The sequence below is a fragment of the Lissotriton helveticus genome, chromosome 1_2 (assembly GCF_964261635.1).
Source record: "Lissotriton helveticus chromosome 1_2, aLisHel1.1, whole genome shotgun sequence".
Lineage (NCBI taxonomy): Eukaryota > Metazoa > Chordata > Amphibia > Caudata > Salamandridae > Lissotriton > Lissotriton helveticus.
The window spans coordinates 264,818,659-264,843,156 of NC_136058.1; positions in this window are offsets into that span (position 1 = coordinate 264,818,659).

Consider the following 24,498-nt stretch of genomic DNA (forward strand, 5'->3'; position numbering starts at 1 on the left):
AAATACCACTTAGCGTTAATTTTTTAACCGCATTACTGCATTAGCGTGACGTTTTCATAGCTGCAGTGGAAAAACTTGCAAAGTACATTATTTGGCAATGGAAAATCTAATCTAAACCGTTAGCGGCAAAAAAATGAACACAAACTACACTGGACTGCTACCTCCGGTCTGCAATTCAGCTTGTCGATTGATAGCCAGTTTCTGCTTAGTGTTGCGCTTGATATCATGCCAGCATTTCTTGCAGCCCATCAGTGTCCTCTTGACTTCTGCGATGGAGTTCACTTTGTTGACTATGGACTGCCATATAGCGTTTTTGGTCCCCAATGACACCTTGGAGCTGACCAAGAGCTGGTGTTAATGATCAGTCATCTCCGCAATCAGGATCTCATTCTCCTCCTGAATGAGGCCCTTATTTATGAGGGCATTTGCATTTGTTGCATCACTTTTCTACGATGTGGTTTTCCCCAGCAATGTGGCACTTTTCATAAATGAGGCCCTGAATCTGCATTTCCTCTTCCCATGGGGGTCATGCTGGTCATCCTGGCTGTTAGGGGGCTTGGGGGGTTGTTGACCTGTGCTGAACTTGGTCCTGGCTGGTCCATTCTGCATTCTGGTGTTTTATTTCATTAGAGATATAGTTGTAAGTTCTTTTTGCCTTTAGGCACTGAAAAGTTATGTTGGGCTGACTAACGTGACATTTTTTGCCACTGATTGGCTGGCCGTCACTTTTAAAACGCTAACCCTTCTGTTTGTCGATCTGGACAAATTATGCAGTGATTTAACAGCCTGAGAATCCACTGAAAGGAAGATCCGCCATTGGTATTTCCTGTAGAGACCAGGAAACATTGTTTTGCTCTGTATTTATGTTCAAATGTCAGTAAAAATAATAGACAATTGAGAGGCTTAATTATAAATATGCACATCTCTGATGCCTCTAGGTTTCAGTCCCTCTCCCTGAGACTGCTCCACATTCACTCAGCCCTCCCTAACCTTTCCTTGCTCTGGGATTGCATATATTACTCGTGAATCGCTTATCAGTAAAGCTCTTTTATTCCATATACAGATACTGCTGCCCAATATACTTACTTGATGTAGTGAGCACGGTTGTTTAAACAGTTTTGCAACCTTCCTATTTTTTGCACTTCAGAAGGTTTTAAGGTTTCCCAGTTTAAGTTGGTCTTTGTAAAGTTGGCCAGGAGATGGCAGGATATTTCTCACTACACTGTGGTACAATTTTCACTCACACCGAGTCAAAATGGAAAGTGTATGCAGACTTTTTCTTTGCAAGTCCACGTTCTGTTGTGTTTTTCTGTGCGAGAGGGGGGATGTGGCCAGACAGCCAGAGCTCCTGACTTTCCAAATAGAGAACCGGGCTCAACTCTTGACGTCTGCATTAGGAGAAAAGACTTTTCAATATTAGAAATTATAATGTTTTCTAGGGGTATAGATATAAATCAAACTTTTTATTGCCCTTAAATGAAAAAATATTTCTAATCTGACTTTCTTAATGTAAATGTTACGATATTCTTAACACCTTAAATAAAGATATAAAATTTTTCTTGCGTCATTCAAACAGTACTTGATAGGGAAGAAAAGGCAAGAGTTTTGGGATGGGTGGAGGAAACAGATAAACGGAGAAAGACGAGTCTGTGTGCTTTAGACAGACAATGCCACAGAGAGCAAAAAAGAGACACGGGTAGAGGATACAGAGATGGAGAGAGAAAGTGCGAGATAAAGAAAGGATAAGAACATGAGAAAGAGGAGAGGACTAGAGTGAGGGAGAGAGGCAGTGAAGGAAGGAGAGAGAGAGAGAGAGGAAAACGAGAGAGATGGAATGCACGCAAGAGAGCATAATCCCAGGGTGATGAAGAGTTAAACTTCCGGAGTTTACAATTCCTCATCACACAGAGTAGATATATACATCTCCTTGCTGCACTGTTTCAAGTCCATGATTGTACCGAGTGGTCGAAGTGGGGGAAAAAAAGTAGGAGAACTGTGGCCGGAGACTACGAGGGCGGGGATAACCCAAGGATCGGATCAGTGGGTGGAGTCAGAGGTGTGGCCAGAATGTGCCAAACATCCCAATTTTTAGTATTTGTTTGGCATTTCACCGGCCAGTTATTGTGTTATTTAATTCAACCAATGGATACACTTGATTATTTAAGGTTTAGAAGGAGTTATTGGCAAAGTGGAATATATTTCGAATCACACAATGTCCCAAATATGCTTAAAAGTGGAATCACAAGCCATTTGTCTCCAAGCCATGCAGTTTCTCTCATTAGCACTTCTCCTCCCTTCTTCCACAAGAGCAGTTCAAACATGAATGGCAAAATATCCTAGTTTGCAAATGTTTTCTATATAATTATGGCCCTGCCATATTTGTCACATAATACATCATCCACTGCATAATCTTGCAGTTTTAACTAATCATTTTTGTAGCTCAAACGGATAAAAAGTTACAAAAAAACGTGACTTGAGTTGCTGCAAAGTAGACGGCACTTTGCAAAGGTTGACTGATTACCTTTCTCGCTGCTGCATTTGTATGTTATACTGATACTAATGAGGCAGATTCTTAGCAGAGACTTAACATGTGTAAAAATGTCTAAATAATAAAATATAAGAAAATATATTGCATTACTCTGCAGCCTTTTTTTTGTTGCATAATTTAGTCAACACTGTGGCATCATTTTGTCCCGCATTGCTGCATAATTCCAGTGGCTCCAGAGCAGGGAGCACATGTTAAAAGTGCTTGTGCACAAAGCAGAGAGTGTGATGTCTGCAAATTTAGGGGCATATTATCAAGTACGGCGATAAAATTATCATCGCTTTAGCAGCAGGAAACTGCCGCTGAAGCAGCGAAAATGGCCTTGATAACATGCCCTTGTGGTTGTTAACCTGGGCTGCTATGGGAATTCACAAGGGCATATTATCAAGCCCATTATCGCCGCTTTAGCGGCAGTTTCCTGCTGCTAAAGCGGCGATCATTTTATCGCCGTTCTTGATAATATGCCCCTTAGTTTGGTGTGTGTACCAATCCTGCATTGCCGATCCTTGGTGAGTTGCAGCTACTACTTCTGAAACAAGGCCAATGGAGGTGTCAATGGGTGAGGCAGACTGGCTTTGATGGCAGGGCCGGCTTTAGTCCTGGTGGCGCCCTGTTCAACAATGTTTGTTGGTGCCCCCAAAGATCACCTAAGCCTCGGACACTACATAGAGACAATCATTTATACGTGTGTAAATCACTGTCTAGGAATTGTTAGAAAGGACTACAAGGTGTAGAAGCCAACCATACTAGTAGGCAGTATAGTTTAATAGCTCACTGTTCTATGTTAGGATTTTAACTTATAAACTGCAAGTAACAAAAGGATCTCTCTGCCACAAGCAGTAACATACTAACCTAGTTAACATTATGTGCACTTTGTAATCTGCATGGCACATGTTCTTTGCAGCAGGCACATTGCCACATTTCCAGCAGTCAACCATTCCACTAGACAAAACTCCGATCTCTCTCTAGGAAGAACATTAATCACCGAAGTTATCATGACATTTTTATTGTTGCTGAAAGTTGCTGGAGGCCAAGAAGGAGGCAGCAAGTTTTTTAAAACCATAATATACTTGCAAGCACTACGTACCCACCTGAAATAGGTTTGCACCGCCCTAACCTGCTCAAGGTTCATGTGACCTCAGTGACAGAGTCACAGTGACTGGATCACTGTTGCTCTGGGGTGTGCTGCTTCGTAAGCCTGCCCGCAAGGCTGGAGGTGAACTTCAGTATGGATTGTGGTGGACAGGCCTTCAAGGTTAACCACACTTGCCACCGCAAAGTTCCACCTGCTAGGGCTAAGACACCTGGGCTTCTAAGGTCTAGTGGGGCTTTCTAAAGTCTAGCATGGGAATGTGCTCCCTCAGGAGAGTGGTCTGGGGGACTGGTCATGAAGGCTGAACCCGGCTCCCCGGTTCCAAATTCGACAGCTCTGGCCATAGTGCCAGATCCTCTCCCCCACTGAACACCATACTGCCCCACTGAGAAAAACTCACACTGCCTTCGGCTACAACCCAATTGTGCCCCGCTATAAACACTAGAGTAATATGCTGCCAGAAAGAAAAAAAAAGAAAAAGCAAACACTCATAGGGAGTGCAAGATTAAGTAAAGCATGTGAAATGTAAGCAGAAACAACATGTTACCTTAACGATCTCTCACTCACTATTCAGAAATCAGCGAGTGGTTTTACCTGAAAAGTTAAGGACATGACTGCAGGGCCCTGAAGGGAACCGTTTCAATGTCTGTTGCTTATATCCTTAATAAACGTAAACAGTATAGTTTAAAAAGACCACATCTATAAACACAGAGGTACACATTTTGTTTTCCAATCCACCCATCAACCAGGTATTGCAATGCATCCAGGAATGGTGCACTTCCCCACCTGGGGATAACAATGCTGTTCAAAGAAAGACGAGAAAAGAGAAGTAGCACTTCACTGCAAAGTCTGTAAAGTGAGGCTGATGTGTTTGGATGTGAATAAAACCAATCTGGCCACTTTGCAACCACTCTGTCTTGCTTTATTTAGTTATGTATTTATTTTTCATATGTAAAACCTTTTATTTCTCTCCATCCCGAGGCTGTACTTTGGAATAGAAAAATTTCAGAAAAAGAGCATTTCCCGCAAGAGTGTTTTTCTTTTTTGGATCCGTTTCACAGGGAAGCAACTAAATGAAAAAAGGAAAGAGAGGTTGTGAACCGTTTCTTCAAGTCACAGTTTTCAGTAAGTGAGGAGCAAGACAAAAAGAGAGGGAATAATAGGAAGAGGGGGGTCAGCTGCCAGCACAGAAAAGAAGAGGACATTGTCTGTGTCTTCTCTGGGCAGTAAGGAAGAGACAATGGGGCATATTACCAAGGGTGGCGATAGGCAATTATCGCCGGTTTAGTGGCAATAATTCTATCGCTCTATGAGCAAGCTGTCGCTAACTGATGTTAGCGACAGCTTTTAGGCGATAGCGAGCGGTTTGGGGCCCGCTTTGCATGTCATTGATATTTATCGCTAATGACATGCAAAGTGGGCGTACCCAACCTGTTAGCGACTGAAAGCAGTCGCTAACGTCGCTATCGCCTATTAGCAAGGCAGGCGTAGCGATGGAAATATTCCCGCTATCGCCAAAAACCAACGCCTGCTCAGACCAGTTCTTAGCCATGTTATCCAATGGGAGGTGGATAACATGGCTAAGAGCATTTCATCGCTAATGCGTGAATATCGCTGTATTCTCAGCGATATTCACGCATTTCGCCGGTATTGCTGGATATTTTAGCACAATGGAGAAAAACGTTGCTAATAGCATGTTTTCTCCGCTAACATATCCAGAGATAAAAAAATTGTCGCTAAGCCTAATTAGCGATAAATATCGCTACTTGTTGGTAATATGCCCAAGAGTCCTTTTCCTTCTCTGCCAGTCCCCGATTGTCCACAAAAGCAACCGGGCCCACACATGTTGCCCCCTGCGCCCCTCAGAAGTATTCTCGAGCCTCATTGCTTTACAGCCTTAAGAAAAGAAGAAGAAAGATAGGCATAGCGAGGCATAGCGAGCATTGGAGAGGCGGAGCGAGGCGCGTGCGCTTCTGCGTGTAACCGCAAGCTCTAGGCCGCCACAATCAAAAGCGTGTGGTAGCATTTTCTGGAGCCATACACTAAATGTCTCGCAGAGTAGCACATGCGCTAGCTCAGCGAGACCTAAAAAGGAAATCTCAGAAACACATTGGCATAGAAAACATTGCAGCATGTTTCTGTACTGCTTAAAAAACAAAATAAAAAACTCCCTGCCATACACTGAAGGGGCATTTAACTTAGGCCACAGGGAGTGTCTCTTGCTATACAGAAGGACGAGGCTGAAGGACAGGTTCCCCCACATGTTCATGTACAGACTTCAGAGGGGACTTGCAATGTTCATTTAAGTACTGACGGTATCTTAATTAGTATAAATTGAGTCACTTGAATCGCGCTGTTCTGCATCTGCTGCGTTTTCCATGTATATATAGATTTTCCACTTGCCACATATTCCACTTTCAGCTATATATTTTGCACATTTAAACAAAACGGTGCATATAGTGGATCAACAGTAAAAAAACAAAAAAAAAATGGCTTTGCATCTTTCGTGTGTTGACAGTTTTAACCGGGTACTAAATTAATACTAAAGTAATGACACGTTTGGCCAGATAGAAATAATGTTCACAAATTGAGGGGCTGGGGGAGGTCTTTTGAATGCAGTATGAAACAATCCATGAATGTTTAAATCTACTTTAAAGAGTGGGAAAGGATGATTTTGTCTTTACATGATAATGTTTTCTTTCATTGCATGTGCAAATCCAAGTTACACCGCAAGTACTTTCACAAACAGCAGCTATTTGAAGAAGGTAATCCGAGGACAGACAAATTCCACATATTTCACTTTTCTTTTTAAGCCCTAATGTCTTGAATCTTGCCACGTAGCCCAGTAAGATAAGTACATTCGAGATATATTATTTACAGTAATATTCTGTGGGCTTTTTCTTAGTTGAAACACGTTCTTCTAGAGGCCTTTATTATAGATGCAGAGAAATGGAACATTGAAGATTAGTTTCAAAATGTTATAACACTTTCAGTAGGCTCTTAAAGTATTTGCATTTTACATAGTACTGAGATTGCGTTTGCATCAAAATAGTGAGACAACGGTGCTACAGAATTTGCCACATGCTGCCTCATGACTTAGCTTTCTTTAATGCATAGTTCACACACCAATATGCAGGCTGTAATTTGATCTTAGTGTATTTGTAAATTGTGATGGCAGTTTTAATGAAAGCCTGCTCTGTGGTAATATTCAAAGAGATTCGTGATCTGTGTACTGAACTTCAACATTGCTGTGAAAAAACTACCACAAATGTGCCCTGATAATAAAATGTTTCTTAGTCTTTGAAAAAAAAGATAGAAAGCTGAATGGCCACTATTTCTTTTTAAGTCTGCCTTGACAGAACAGTTGGTGTCACACCTCATTTGATTAAAAAAAAAGAGCTTTTAGATTACTATTGAGAGAGGGATTTAGGCTCCACCCACATGTTGGTTCACCTAAGTACAGGATTTGATTGGGCAGAAGTTGTGGGCTGCCATTGAAAAGACTGCTCTTGCACTTCCTTTAGTGGTTTATGGCTAAATGTATACTCTTGCAGCAGGACTGAGTTGGTTACAGTGGCAAGACAATAATATTGGCCATAGGCCTGGTCTGTTCATTATGAAATGTTAGGATAAAGGCAGTAGGCCTAACCTTTTTATTGTGAAAAGTATAAATTAACATCAATCCATTTAAGGGTAGATTAGTATTATTCACCATGAAAGCCCACAGAGAAGAGCTTTGTTACATGGAATCTCACCGATTACTGTACTGGGAAAGGGTTTTGTTGTTGGTTACCCCCGTAACAAAATGGTGATATGGAAGAATCCTTGTTAGTCCCTCTTAGGAGAGTAGTGTTTTGTTCGGCCAAATTACACTTTGCGTACCTTTGGAATTTCATGACAGTGTGCCTGTTGTTTGCCTTATGGGAAATCTTATGCTCAAAACATTAGGTCTGAGTTGGTTATGCTGACAAGTAATAGGTCTGATTGGTGCTCTGGGAAAACTTATGTCTGATGCCATAGGTATTGATCTGCTTATTATGAAAAGTCATGGCAAAGGCCCAGCTCATTTACTGTGAACAACATTTGTTAAAACCAGTAGGCTTTTAACAGTGGGTTACCATCACATTCTATTGTAGGCTATAGATAGGTATTTTGTTACTTTTAGTCTTACATATTTCTGTAGTAGGGAAGAGTTTTGGTGTTGGGCGCCTACTCTGATAAACCCTGGGGGGTGTCACTGTGATGATTCTTGTTACATCCTATTGCGAGGGGTTTATAAATGTTTTACATTTATTTTCGTACTTACAAAACTGATAATGGGTAGTGATGGTTCACTTGGGCTGCACTACAATTTGGCATGTGCCCATATAGGTTTTAACACGATTTAAGCAAAATGAAATTTAGGATGTGGTGCTAATAGGTACAGATGCACTATACTACGCAAAATGTATCCAATACTTTGGTGAAAAGCACCTCCTGTTAACATACAAAGATTATGTACCAAAGCACTTACAGCCTGATTCATCAAGCCGAATTGCGCTCGCAAAGGGCCAGATTCTGAGAATCTGGCCCTTTGCGAGCGCAATTTTTGCATTTGGGATTCATCATCCCAAATGCAAAAATCGGTAATTGCTAATTCGCTAAATTGCGAGGAATTACATTTAAGGAATCTCTATTTGAGATTCCTTAAATGCAATTCATCAACCATTTTTAAATTGCTAATTCGCAATTTCGGGCCGCTATTTACCGAGAGGTCAGACCTCTCGGTATATAGCAAAAACTTAGAAAAATGCTTTTAAAAGCATTTTTCTAAGTTGCATGTTGCACACACACATGTCCTTTGGACATGTGTGTGCGCAACACCTGTTTCAATTTACATTTAAGGGGTGCTACAGGGTGTCCTTTGGACACCCCTGGCACCCTTTCAATCGCTATCTTATTTGCGAGTAGCAAATTGCTAATCGCAAATAAGGAATACTCCCCATTCATTCCTATGGGCTAAAAGGCCCATAGGAATGAATGGGGAGTTATTCCTTATTTGCGATTAGCAATTTGCTACTCGCAAATAAGGAATGTGTAGGAATCGCTATTTATTTAGCAATTCCTACATGAATACCGTTTTGCGAGTCCTTAATAGCGATTCGCTATGAATCGCTATTAGGGGCTCGCAAAACGGCCCGTTGATGAATCAGGCTGTTAGGGCCTCATTTATGAGGCCGTGCGTCACTTTTACGGCGCAGGTGCGTCACTTTTTGTGACGCACCAGCAGTGTAAAAAATGTGCCTTGTTGCACCATATTTACAAAGTGACGCATCTAGGTAGATGTGTCACTTTGTAAACCCCTGCGCTACATTATACCTACGCCAGGTATAATGTATGCAGGGAGGGCGTTCTGACGCAAGAAAGTAGTAGAAGTGACTCAGTGAAATCTATAAGATTTCATTGCGCCACTTCTAGGACACAAATGCGTCAATTTCTTACACCTGCCTCACAGCAGGCGTAAGACTGACGTAGGCCCTTTCACATGGGCCTTGCCCCATGTGAAAGTTCACATTGCTGGAGTTGCGTCACATTTGTGAAACACTCCAGCAATGCGTCACTTTTGCGCCATACAGATAGGTCAGAAATTCTGACGTATCTGTAACTCCTTGCGCCATGATGCGTCATACTGTAAATATGACGCATCATTGGTGTCGCAAGGAGGGCGCATTGAAAAGTGACGCATCGCTGTTTTCATGCAGCGATGCGTCACTTTTCATAAATGAGGCCCTTAATGTCCATAACGATACAAAAGGGGATGATGGACGGAGCGTTTGAACAAATCAAACACTCACCCCCAGTCAACTGATCTGGGTTTAATCCATCACCATTCTTTAGTTCACTCAGCCACCCCAGTTCAGACATGGCTATATGCAAATCAGTCTGACCCTGTGCCTTATGGGAACAGTCCAGCCCGAACTGCCAAGCCATGTCTTCCCTGGACCGGAAACAAGCATCCTGGGACCGGTTTCGGATTCATAATCCTCATCAGCCAGGCTATCTTGAATCCAGTGGCCAAGTGAACAAGGGACTAAAGAATGGTGATGGATTAAACCCAGATCAGTTGACTGGGGGTGAGTGTTTGATTTGTTCAAGCGCTCCGTCCATCATCCCCTTTTGTATCGCTTTGTTCGCCCTAAGTGTGGCAGGGTATGCTCAGACGTGAGTCCCTTGTTCACTTGGCCACTGGATTCAAGATAGCCTGGCTGATGAGGATTATGAATCCGAAACCGGTCCCAAGACGCTTGTTTCCGGTCCAGGGAGGACATGGCTTGGCAGTTCGGGCTGGACTGTTCCCATGGGGCACAAGGTCAGACTGATTTGCATATAGCCATGTCTGAAATGGGGTGGCTGAGTGAACTAAAGAATGGTGATGGATTAAACCCAGATCAGTTGACTGGGGGTGAGTGTTAGATTTGTTCAAGCGCTCCGTCCATCATCCCCTTTTGTATCGCTTTGTTCGCCCTAAGTGTGGCAGGGTATGCTCAGACGTGAGTCCCTTGTTCACTACTTGGCCACTGGATTCAAGATAGCCTGGCTGATGAGGATTATGAATCCGAAACCGGTCCCAAGATGCTTGTTTCCGGTCCAGGGAGGACATGGCTTGGCAGTTCCGGCTGGACTGTTCTCATGGGGCACAGGGTCAGACTGATTTGCATATAGCCATGTCTGAAATGGGGTGGCTGAGTGAACTAAAGAATGGTGATGGATTAAACCCAGATCAGTTGACTGGGGGTGAGTGTTTGATTTGTTCAAGCGCTCCGTCCATCATCCCCTTTTGTATCGCTTTGTTCGCCCTAAGTGTGGCAGGGTATGCTCAGACGTGAGTCCCTTGTTCACTTTGCCACTGGATTCAAGATAGCCTGGCTGATGAGGATTATGAATCCGAAACCGGTCCCTGGATGCTTGTTTCCGGTCCAGGGAGGACATGGCTTGGCAGTTCGGGCTGGACTGTTCCCATGGGGCACAGGGTCAGACTGATTTGCATATAGCCATGTCTGAAATGGGGTGGCTGAGTGAACTAAAGAATGGTGATGGATTAAACCCAGATCAGTTGACTAGGGGTGAGTGTTTGATTTGTTCAAGCGCTCCGTCCATCATCCCCTTTTGTATCGCTTAATGTCCATAAGCCAGAATTCTTCTTGTCATGCGCAATATTGCCGAACATTTCTCAGCTTTAGAAGATAGGAGTCACAGATTCGTATAATTAGTTTTGCATTGCAGTCCAAGATACAGCCAACACATGTTTCGTCACAAAAGCGACTTTTTCAAGGCTAAAAAATGGAAGTCTGTTGTCACAGTCCCGTGGGTCAACAGGTCTGGCAAGGGAGTTGATCCTTGAAGTCAGGTTCTGAGTCAAGTTGGTGACCCAGATTGGCAAATTGTGTTTCGGTCTCCCATATACTCCTGTGATCTAATCTTCCATCAGTCAATTGCCACTTATGTAGCAGATTGAATGATCTCTACTTCCAAAGAGTTATCCATAAATGTGTTGTTTTGTCTTCTAGAATGAATAATACGGTAATCCCAAAAATTTATGGGGGGTTGTGTGGATATAGTCTCAACAACGACCTGTTCGGCCCTAAAGCTTTCTGTCAAGTTCCGAGATAGTGATAAAAGTGATTTCCTTCAAGGAGCGCCTTGATAAATCCCCTTCTGCCCCCAGTCGCGAGGCCGTGTCCTAATGTTCCATCATATAGCACAAGCTCCTTGAAGGGAATTAGTTGTGCCAGACTACTTAGGTTTGTTCTGTTTATTATGAATTTTTAGACAAAGCGAGTAGGCCTGACTAACATATTGCGAAAAACAGTGTTAAAGGTAATACATTTTTAAGGATGGATTATTATTACACTGTTCTAAAGCCTTTAGGTATGTATTTTGTTACACAGAATCTCACAGATTGGTATAGCAGGCAAGGGTTTTGGTAACACACCTGAACAAAACCACGGAGATAGAATATTTGCACTATGGTAGTCCTCATTAGGCTCTATTAGGAGGGATATTATGCAGTGTGGACAACTGTAATTTTGGACATATTTGAACTTTTATTTTGATATATGTGATGGTTGCCTTGTGGGAAAGCTTATACCCAACACAGTAGGTCTTGGTTGGTTATGGGGACAAGCCAATTTTAAAAGTTATGATAAAGGCAATAGGGCTGACATATTTATTGTAATAGCATTTGTTGATGTTAATAGTCCTTCAAGGGCGGATTGTTGTTAATCAATATTAACGCCTGCAAATAGGTATTGTGTTACATGGAATCTCACATATTGCCATAGTAGGCATGGGGTTTGGTGGTGATTTTACCCTCTGATAAACTGTGGGTGCATAAGATTTGCGGTGTTAGAATCCATTTTAGACCCTTTTAGGAGAGGTCGTGTTTTGCTTTACCAATTGTAATTTTGTATACATTTGTAATTTTATCACTATATGCCTGATGGTTGTCGTATGGGGAAGCTTACGCTCAAGACAGTAGGCCAAGGTTGGTTATGTGGAAAAGCCAATAATAACAGCTATAGGTCTGATTGGCTCACCAGGAAAAGGTATTTTAAATGCCATAGATCTGGTGATTTTATTATGAAAAGCTATGAAAAAAGCAGTAGGACTGATTTATATACTATGTAGTATATATGTTCAAGCAAAAGTGTTTAGACTGATTTGTTTTTTGCACCGTGATAACCCTGCAGTCAGGTATTTTGTTACTTTGGCCTGGGAGTATTTTGGTGTTAGTTACCCCTTTGGCAAACCCCAGGAGTAGAAGATTTGCACTGTAATCATTCTTGAAATAATCTTTTTTTGAATGTCTAACAGGCTTAGCTATCTGTCTGAACCATGCAATAAAAATAATTAACTAATACATACATTTATATATATGTAAATGTATATTTATATAGAATAATAAAGTACATTTTGGTCAACCCTCCTCTGCCTTTAGCCTGTCTGAGTGTCAATTACACTTTGCTTCCATCCATAATAGCACACTGTATGGGGTAGTGGTTCAGTCCACAACAGTCATTGGCTCTCATGCTCTGTGAATGGCGTCATTTCCTTAACACTTGTATGTGCACACATAACAATGAGTGTGCTTCAATGTTTGGGCTGGTTGGCCACTCCTTCAGTTTTCAATTTTCCTCACATTATAGTTTCACTTTAATTTCTTTGCTTCTCCTATTTAAATTTAAATTTTCCTTAAGAGGCTATTACAGCACCCCAGACAGTACTAACGCGCCACTTGCTTGCCGTTCATTTCATCTACAGTGCACACATCCCATGCCACCTCCTTCTCTAAACTAGGGGACCATTATTGAATGACGTTGTCCATGCTGTATCATGTATTTATTGTTCCAAGAAGGCTAACATGTTGGTTCTAAACGTGGCGTCCAGATGCGACGTCCTTGCTGGAACTTTGAAACAACATTCTAGACTATGTACAAAAATACCATTGCAGGAAATACAACCGCTGCTATGTTTAGTGTTGTTTTCATAGGCATATTCCCCCCATGTTTAGACAGCAGCATATTTTATTGTTCTACAAGTATTCTTATCTATTTTTCTTACATATTTTGTTGAGTATGGTGTGCCTTTTTATGGTTATGTCAGAGAGGGAATGCACGAATGAGTAAGTTGATGGATGGATGAATGAATGCAGGAGCACAAACATACGTATGAGAGCGCATGTATGATGACTTATCAAGTGCTTAAACCCATCAATGACACAAAAGGCACACTCATTCATAAGCCAGACCTATTGTTATTGTCAATGCTTATTACTTGTTCAAGTGGCCATTTGCAGGTGATGTTCTGCTCAGAAATCTGCTTTTCACAGTCTTCCAATGACTCCACTAGCAAGAAATTGTGCTATCTGCAGTTATCTGGATCAAACTATTAGAGTAACAATGTTTATGGTGGGGCGTGGCTTGCGCGCCGCTTCAGCATGGCGGATTGCGCTTGAGCTCCGAGGCGAGTTCTCCCGTCGGGTTAATTGCTCCGTTCCCCGACTGCCCCTGTATGCGGAAAAGGCAGCCTTCAACAGCGGAACATGAAGGGAGTTGTTTGATGAGGTTTTCCTGCTGTTTGGACCACCGGCTGCATGATTTCTGTCTCACGCTCCAGAGACGCTCGTTCTCCTCACGGACGGCCGCCATTTCCTGCTCCTGACGCAGTTGGCATTTTCTCTTCAGGAATGCCGTTTTCGATACAATGTTCCAAGTCATGGTGGCTGTCCAGGAAGTTTCTTCACTGATGCCTGAAATTGGTAACATTTTTTCAGTTTTTCTGATATTTTCTTGCTGCTTGGCTGGAAATTAGGTTGCCCACGTGTTATTTTTTTTTTTTTTTCTCAGTGCAGATACCTCATACAGGTGTGGTTCTTTTTTCTGCGAACTCCTTGTTGTGCCCTCCTGAATTCATTGTAGCTATATTATTTATTGGCTACCTGCCTGCCCTGCATATAAGCCCGCCACTATTCTCTCATACGCGCCCAGGGAGCTCAGTGTGCTATATCTCTTATTTTGGGCTACAGTCTGCGCAGTTTTTGCTCTCCTCTTTCCTTCAACTGGTTATATATTTTTTCTTAGTGGTTCCTCCTTCATGGCTACAACTATGGGGCGCTCCACGAGTAACAAAGACTCTAAAGATGTTGGCACGTCACTGAAAAGACTTAAGTCGGTGTCTCCTACACCTGAGTCTGCTCAGTCAGACACTACCTCCACGCTGGACACCATATTAACGCGCCTTAATGAGGTGCATGATATTGCGCAGTCAACAAAAACGAATACAGATTTACTGCAAGTGGAGGTGTCTGCTATCAGGAGTGACTTTAAAGCCCTCTCCCTTCGTGTATCTGCTACGGAATCACGAATCAGTTCCGCGGAGGATGGTATACAGAAACACTCCAGATCCATTAACCACATGGAGCGCTCAATGGCGGCATTGCGAAGGGATCTCACTGAGCAGGAAGATCGTAATCGCAGATCTAACCTACGCATTTTTGGCCTGCCGGAAGATTCGGAGAAATCATCTGCATCTATGATAGAGTTCTTATCTCAGTGGATTCCGGACACCTTACAAATCTCATTCCTCAGAGAGTTTGAGATAGAAAGAGCACGTCGTGTTCCAACGTTTCGGTCTAAATCGGCAACCCAGCCAAGAGCAGTTATTTTTAAGCCATTGCGACATCAGCATACTGAACAGATTCTCTCTCATATGCGCAAAGCTAAACAAGTCATCTGGGACGGTCATCGAATCTCAATCTCTCAGGACTTTGCCAGAGATACGGTCATAAGGAGGAAAGGCTTCCTTAATCTTCGGAAACGTCTTACTGAAATGGGCATTCCCTTTTCGTTCTCTGGACCATCGAAGTTCCGCATTACTTATAAAGGACGTTCTAGAATTTTCGATGAGCCGGCCGATTTATCTACATTTCTGGACAACCAATTGGAGAGAGAGATGGAGATTCAGAAAGCGACTTCGCAGTCTTCTGGTGCCTCTGGCACTTGAATTGTCTTCTTCTTTCTTCTGGATGTTTTCTTTTCTATGCTTGGGTTTTTCTTCTCTCATGTTGAGCTTATATGTCGCTCTTGATCTCCATGGCTGTTTGATGGACTTTTCCTGTTCTTCGGGTGTCCACTCTGTTTCCTGTTCTCTCCATTTTGTCCAGAGTCATACTCTTTAGGTGATATTCTGCTCTTCTTGCTCTTACTTTCTGTCATTGTTTATTTCAAGCCATTTTTCTCTTGTCTAGACGCTGATCTCTTCCTAGTTATCTTATTATTATTTTTTTTCTCTTCTCATATCTGTCTTTTTCTGTCTTTCTCTTTTCTATCTATTTTATTATTTTTCTTCCTTTCTTTCCTACATAGTTATCTGTTCCGGTTTTTTCTTCTTCAATTATATATTGCTATTCTATACAGTTATAGTTTGCTCATTGACTATATTTTGATTTTTAGGTTATGCATTTTGTTCGTCAGGCATTCACCTACTGTTCACAAGTTACCTCAGGCTTTTGTTTTTTTTCTAATCAGTTTTTCTGCTAGTATTAATTATTATTGCTATGTCTCTTGCTATTGGAATAATAACTAAATGTAATTATACTGTTTGCTTAGGTACATTTTGCCTATTCACGTTATCACTATGTGTCGGTTTTCACTTCCAAGGCTATTTGATAGACTTTTCCTGTTCTTCTGGTGCCCTTACTTTTTTCTGGTCTCTCCTTCTTTCCAGAGTCATGCTCTTAGCTTGTATTCTGCTCTTCTTCTTCTTACTTTCTGTTATTGTTTATTTCCAGTCACTTTTCTCTTTTCTCGACGCTTCTCTTACTAGTTACCTTATTTTTTCTCATATCTGTCATTCTCTATCTTTTTCTTTTCTCTCTATTTTACTATCTTTCTTCCTTTCTTTCCTACATATTTGTAGGTTCCGGTTTTTTCTTCTTCAACTATATATTGTTATTGCATACAGGTATAGTTTGTTCATTGACTATGTTTTTATTTTTCGGATGTGCATATTCATCGTCATGCATTCATCTATTGTTCATGAGTTGCCTCTGGCTTTTGTTTTTCTAAAATAGTTTTTCTGACAGTATTAAGTGTTAATTATTATTGCTATGTCTCTGATATTAGACTGTTGACTAAATGTGATTATACACTTTTCTTAGGTACATGGTGCCTATTCACATTGTTATGCTGCTTTGCGTTGCTAATTTTGTCTGTTACCAGTTCCTATTTTACTGCTATCAGCTTATTATATTTTGGGGCTATTGTGCTCGATTACTTTTCCTCCTAGTACGGGACCCGTACTCGCCTTTTCCACGTTCTCCCTAGTATGATGTTGGTCTTTTTTAGGCCTTCCCTCCTGCTTCCTCTCTCCCTACTTTCTTTTCTCTTTTCTTCTTTTACTTCTTTCTCTTTTTCTTGGATTCCCCACATGGATTCTCCCTCTGTGTTTCCTAGGATTGAAGATTTGTTCCTTGTTTCTGTGAGGTTGCTTCTTTTTTTGTTATCCATGTTGTCTTTTCTTTGTTATTCTGTATTTCCATGCCGGGTTTAAATGTCTTATCCCTTAATGTTAAGGGTTTGAATCATCCGGTGAAGAGATCGAAAGTCTTAGTTTATTGTAAATCTCTGTCTTCTGACCTGGTTCTTTTTCAAGAAACCAAGGTCACTAACAGAGAGGCGTTGTTTTTGAAGAAGGAATGGGTTTCGGATGTTTGTTGTTCTGATGCCTCTGGCAAACAAAATGGGGTCATTACATTAGTTTCAAAACATTCTGGTTTATCTATACTTTCTTCTGATCATGACTCTCAGGGTCGCTGGCTGCTCTCTAAATTGTCGGATGGTCAACACGACCTGTATGTGATGAATATCTATGCCCCTAACGTTGATGATCCGGCCTTTTGGAAATCGGTTACTAAAAAATTAAATGACACCCGCACTCTGGTAATCTTATTGTAGGCGGAGATTTTAATTTACCGATGGACCCTCTTTTAGACAGGAACTCTGCATTTCAGTTTCGTCCTCCTAAATCTCACAAACAAATGCTTAATATGTGTTCCTTTACTCATCTTCAAGATTTATGGCGACTCCATAATCCCACTGGTAGTGATTTTTCTTTCTTCTCTTCGCCTCATTCTTCCTTCTCTCGTATTGACTATCTACTGGTTCATTCTTCTCTTGTTTCATCTTCCTCTTCTCCGCTTATACATCCTATTTTGATTTCCGATCACGCGGCGGTCACCTTTACACTGTCCTCCTTTGCTCCTAAATTGCGTGGTCGTTCATGGCGATTGAATACCGAAGTCTTGCATGATGCTTCTCAGGTTGATGAATTTTCTAAAGCTATAGATATTTTTTTTCATGAAAATGAAGGCTCTGTTTCTTCCCCAGTCGTTCTATGGGACTCATTTAAATGCACTTTCCGTGGTCAAGTGATTAAATGTATGTCCAAACGAAATTCTGATATTAAAAAGGAGCTTACAGAGTTATCATCTCAAGTTAAAACTCTGGAAGCCACCTTTAGACAATCTAAAGATCCATCTTGCTTACAGCTAATAAAACAACTAAAATACAAATATAATACCATTGTTACCAAAAGAGCTCATCTTGGAGTACAAGCACAGAAATCCAAGAGGTTGTTGTTAAAAAATCGTGCTGGGAAGATATTGGCTGCTACCTTAAAGTTTCAGGATTTCTCTTTTAAGTCCTCGCAAATCTCTTCTATTACTGACCACACAGGTTCTAAAAAATTTCAAACAGGGGAAATACTTGAAGTTTTTCGTGACTATTATAATAAACTGTACACTCCTTCTAATGATTCCTCTTTTGACCATTGTCAGGCTTTTTTAACTTCGGTTCCGATTCAGTCGGTCTCTGATGTTGACCGTACTTTTCTAAATAAGCCTATCTCCCCCGAAGAAATTATTTCTGCAATCAAAGCTACTCGTTCTGGCAAGGCTCCAGGCCCTGATGGTTATCCAATTTTATTTTATAAAACTTTTCTCCCTACGCTTGTTCCCAAATTACAATCTCTCTTTGACTCTTTTGTTAAGGATGGATCTGTTTCTGGTACGGCTGCTGAAGCTACTATAGTAGTGATCCCGAAAGAAGGGAAAGATCATTCGGATCCCAAAAACTTCCGTCCTATTTCTCTCCTTAACATGGAAGCTAAGATTTTTGCTAAAATTCTGGCCAAAAGATTAGAATCCTTTATCCCTCATCTTGTTCATCCATCTCAAACTGGTTTTGTGAAAGGTCGTCTTGCGCGTGACAATATACGTACTTTTTGTCACGTTCTCGGGGCTGCCAAAAGATCTCAACTCCCTGCCGCGGCCTTGGCCCTTGATGCGGAAAAGGCCTTTGACAAGGTTTCTTGGCCATTTCTTCGTGCTGTTTTGTGCACACACAATCTTGGTGACTCTTTCATTAATATGATAATGTCCTTATATTCTCAACCTAAAGCTAACATTAGAGTTAATGGTGCTACGTCGACGTTTTTTAATCTTCGTCAGGGCACTAGACAGGGGTGTCCGTTATCCCCACTTTTATTCCTATTATCTATTGACCCTCTTCTTCGATTGATTGAGCTACACCCTGATATTAAAGGTTTTTGTTTCGGGCCTCACTGTATTAAAACTGCTGCATACGCAGATGATGTTCTCATTTTTTCAGACAATATTGCTTTGGCAATCCCTGCTATTTCAAATACCATTTCCCTTTTTTCATCGGTTTCAGGTTATACCCTAAATAAAGATAAGACGGAAATGTTCCCTCTGAATGCCTATTGTTTCCCCTCTCATATCGGATCAGCGGGCTTTAAGTGGCAGTCTACACACCTGAAATACTTAGGGATTTATTTCTGTTCTACTCTCTATGCTACCACTGCCTATAATGAATCCCAGACTCTCCTTAAAGTCCGTCGTCTTTTGGATACATGGTCTCCGAAACATATTTCATGGTGGGGTCGCCTCCAGACTCGCAAAATGATGATCACCCCGATTATTAATTTTGTTTCATCCATGCTTCCGGTTAAATTATCAGATTCCTTTTTTCGCGAAATCGATGGTCTGACGTCTAAATTCCTGTGGAATGACAAACGTGCTAGACTTGCATACAAATTTTTGCGTCGTCCTTGTGATATGGGGGGGTTGTAATTTTCCTGATTGGGAAAAATACCAAACTGCCTTCCTAGCCTCTCAAGGTGCCTTATGGTTCTCCCCTCCATCTCTTCATGTTCCTTCTTGGTTGCTCATAGAACAAGAATTAGCATCCCCTTTGCCTACTGCCTCTTTTTGCACGGCATCTAGTTTACATATCCAGTTTTCTCGTTCTATCATTATTGATACAATTGCTGCGGTCAGGAAAGTAGACAAGAAGGTGCAATCCCTTTACATAAAACTAGGTGGTCATCTATCTGGCGGAATGCCAAAATTAAACTCAACTTTACTCCCACCCTTATGTCCTACTGGGCAGATAAGGGGATCTCTCTTGTTAAACATCTATATGATGCTTCTGATCAACCATTACCTTTTTCCACCTTGGCTCAAAAGCATTCTTTAACGAATCTTGATTTCTATACTTTTCTAAAAATTAAAGTGGCCCTTGCTAAAGTCCGTCTTCATCCTACCTCTTCTCTTATCTCACTTTTTCATATTTGGATTAAATCAGGTCACGTCGCCTCCAGAATCTATACATTTTTGTCATCTGCTTTTCTACCCGCACAGACGGTTGCTCAACAAAAATGGTTACACCATTTTGATCCTGCCGTTACAGATCATATTTCCTCGGAGACTTGGCAATTAATTGGTAAACTCTCTCTTCGCAATAAAATTGCACCATCTTTAATGCAATCTAAGTTTTTTTCTATCAATCTCCTACATTGGACGCCTGTGCGTCTTCACACGCTAAATCTTAAAGATGACAACCTATGCTGGAGTTGTGGTTTGTTGCCAGGCGATTTTCACCATATGTTTTTTGGTTGCTCTTTTCTTCAGCCTTTTTGGAACCTCATCCATAAACATCTCTCTCTTATTTTTGGTATTGAGTTCCAACTTTCTTTCCCTTTGATTTTATTAGGCCCACTGGCTGCCCCTACTCCTCTCCCATTGGATCCACTGGCACTACAGCTGATGGATCTTCTCCTCTCTATTGCGGTGAAAATCATTCTTATGGAATGGAAATCCTTCTCTTTGGTTTCCTATCATACATGATGGGCTTGGGTTTCCTTTTTACGCAGTGCTCATACGTCGGTTGATCAAGCTCACCTTTCTCCATCTATTTCTAGTGGGGTTTGGGAAGCTCTGGATGATTATATGGAGTTGTCCTCAAAAGGGTTGGTTCCTCAATTTCCTTTTGGTATGTCTGTCTAAGTGTTGTCTTATAATTTTCTAGGTTGGTTGGTTCTGTGGGAATCCTTCCTCTTTTTCTTCTCTTTTTTCTTCTTCTTTCTATTCTCTTTCCTGTCCTCTACTCCCTTTCATCCTACTACTGCTCTTTCTTTTCTTTTCTCTCTTCTTTTCTTCTATTTCCTCCCCTGTCCCCATCTCCATATTTGATAGTGATACGTTTGTTTAGTACCTGGCTAGTAGCTTTTCCCTATTTGAATTCTATATTTTATAACAGGCTACTTTTAATATTATATGCTTTTACTTTGATCGTTCCTCAAGCTTAGCCCCTGATTGTATAGTTTTCTTGCCTTTGTGTATCACTTGGATTGTATTCTGATCTTTCTGCTTTATATCACTTTTTTTTTATCAATAAAATGTACTTGAAATCCAAAAAAAAAAAAAAGAGTAACAATGTTTATGGTAGCCATGTAATATAGATCAATATTGCCTCGATGAGGTTTTGGTGACTTGATGAATCAGGAACTGTTTTAAAAATATCACATAAAAGACTTTATGGGACTATATTATAGATGTTACCCAGTAATATTACGTGTTTATTTGGGATAGCTACCTCCAGAAAGTTATTTTTCCAAACTGGGTAAGGTCTGTTGAAAATAGTAAGTTAAATACGAGACTATACAGTATGTTGTCTGCAGTAAAAGGAAGAGAACAATATTAATTTATGTAGTTAATGTAAAGTTTTGGAAAAATATCCTTTTGTTTTTAAACACATTGGCTTTGTAGATTGTTTTTTTTTTTTAAAACCTTTATTGTCGCATTACTCAGGTACAGGTACGGGCCTACAACCAGCGTGGCCGGCCGCTAGTACAGTTAGGTCCAGGCAAGTAAAGCATATCACAAAAACAACGGTCCGCCACCCGCAGTCCCTGTAACAAAGTAAGAGAACATTCACCCTGAGCAGAGCACAGAGATGTCAGGAGCAAGGAAGGTTTCTTTTTAAAGGTTTAAAGAAGAACAGGATCCGGTGACGTATAATCAATCAATAACAAAGTAGGGAATTACAATAGAACAGGATATTCACTGACAGGATCACTGTGATTGAAATGTCGGCTCCGGCGCATCTGAAACAGGATAATCAATAAAAACAAAACTACCCAGCAAAACATCCATACCTCATGCCTATGAGCCCCATAGGAGCACCCTCCCCAACTGAACAGACTAACAAAAAATTTAGAGACATACTACCCAGATCCCGAAAAAGAAAAGGGAAATAGAAAGAAAAAGAAAGGGCCATAGAAACAATAAAAGGACAAAAAGAAGAAGAACCCATCCCCCACCCTGCACTCCTGTAGATGGCTACAGCCTACCCCCCATAACAGTGTGCCTGTCACCCATAAGAACTAAAACCCCCAAAAAGAAAAGTCCATAAGGAAGGAAAGAAAATAGTGCCGAAGAAGGCGGAGGAGGACCCCAGGCCAACCCCCGACCCCATCCCACTCGGCGCTTACCTTAAGTACGATAAACAATACGAAATCAAACACAACCAGGCTGCAGAAGGGTGAGACGATACTTTGTTAGCCCGTAAGGTTACACAATCACAAAAACCTTCTTGTGTCCCTCTCCCTCCAACAGCCCGTTAGCAGCCTCTGCGGAATAGCACCATCTCCAACCCTGGCCCACCCTATCGAGTTCGCCCACCCGCAAGGCAGTCTCAAAAAAAGGATTGTTACAGGAAGCTCGGGCCCATAAAATTAGGAGCACCCAGTGAAACAGGATAATGTTATGCAGCGATCAATTGTTTAGAGAGTAGAGTCACAAAAGCGGGAGCACCCAGTTAAAACAGGATAGTGTTAATCGTTCAGCATTTCAGGTCCCACAGGAGAGTATAGATCTCCCCAAGTAGCAACAATGGCGCCCGGAGCGCACTCGATTCCCACGGGCCCGCAAGAACAACAGTACAGATTACACCAGGTACGTAATGTCGGGCCGGGCTAGAAAGTACAGACTGGAGCACACAAATCAATAAGTCGCATCCACGGTCGGCCGCGGCCCCTCCGCAGGGAGCTGCAACATTCATCCCACAAGGAGTGACGGGCAAAGCTGATGTCGGCTTATAGTTAATCATCGATCCAATGGTTATCAAAACATCCTCACGCCAGTTCCAGAACGTATTCGTCTGATCCCCCGGGGGCATACAGTCGCCATCTTCCGGTATCCAATACACCCGGCCGCCACCATGACTAGGCAGAACCTATCGAGTCGCCATTTTCTAGGGAGCACTCCCTCGGCGTAGTGCAGACGAGCTTCGGGACCGCCGGCCCCCGCCAGACCGGGGGTCGAGGTGCACCGGTACCCCATCGAGAAATCAACACAGGACGCCACTCTCCCCACACACTAGCCTGCGCAGACGGGCCCCCCCAGCCCAAGGAGTACCACAGCAACATTGTGTCGTCACCGGTAACAGTGAGCCGGAGCATCCATAGCAATGCGATGTAGACAGGCAAACAGCGTACCTCCAGGGAAACAAAGAGCAGGTCTCATTGTCCGGCTGCCGATTAAGTATGCCGGGGGGGGGGGGGGGGGGAGAAGCAAATCGCACAGAGGGAGAGCGCATCACGTCAATTGCGGGCACCAGCGGCGTCGAGGAGTAGACTGGCCTCCATGACGGGAGACCGGCGTCCCACGAGTCTGTGTGGCCACTATTATTCAACTGGCGGCCGGATGCAGTACAGCGCGAGGTCCCGGCTGCAGGCAGCGGGCGGGCCGCACTCCGCGAAGGAGCACAGCCCCGGCCATGGAGCGCGGATTTTCGCCGGAGTCAGACGCCTCATCTCAGTGTCCCTTCCGACGCGCAGAGGCTCCGTTTTCGCACGGGGCAGGCGAGCAAATCGGGCGGGGAGGGAAGAAGGTCGGCGGAGCCGGGACCCCGTGCGGCCATCTTGGTCGCCGGCCCGGCTCCGCCCCCGGCTTTGTAGATTGTTGAAGCTGTTCTCTTTAGGGTCCATCTAACAATTAGCAATGATTGGAATTAGAATAAATAGATTGCTCATAAAACAATGGTCAAGATCATAACCTATGAAATTATTTGTTTCTGTGGTATGCCACATACTTGTATATTTACTACACTTGCCACATAACTTGCTGCACAATTTATAGATTTCAACAAAAAATGGGGCATATTACCAACAACTAGCGATAATTTTTGTCTCTAACTTGTTTAGAGACAAAAATTATCGCCGCACATCGGTGATTTTTATCGCAGATAAACCTTGCTATTAGCAAGGTTTATCGCAAATGCGATAAAAAACGCCCGCAATGCATGAATATCGCTGAGAAGTCAACAATATTCATGCATTACCGAGCTAATGCTCTTAGCCATGTTATCCACCTCCCATTGGATAACATGGCTAAGAACTGCTCAGGGCAGGTGTTAGCTTTTGGAGATATTCGCGCTTAGCGCGAATATCTCCAAAAGTTGGTAATAGGAGATAGCGATGTTAGCGACTGTTTCCAGTCGCTAACATCTTGGCACGCCCACTTTGCATATCATTAGTGATAAATATCACTGACATGCAAAATGGGGCCCATGATGGTCGCTATCTCCTATTAGCTGTCGCTAACTGGTGTTAGCGACAGCTTGGTAATAGGGAGATAATTTTATCTCCGCTTTCTTGGCTTTTAAAGCCAAAAAAGCGGAGATAAAACCCCTTGATAATATACCCCAATGTTCTTTGTAACAAAAATGAATCAACATAATACTGTCAGAAAAAGTGTTGTATAATACCTTGGGTTATCCAACACAATCCTAGTGGACCTGTCAATTGAGGCCTGGGTCGTGACTATTGTTATGAAACCTATATTTTACAGGTAGATGTGAAATATTTTCCATATTTCATAATTCCCTGTGAAACATGAGTTTGAATACCTTAATAACCACCAAATGTGGTGCAATAAAAATATCTAAACATGGCATAGAGT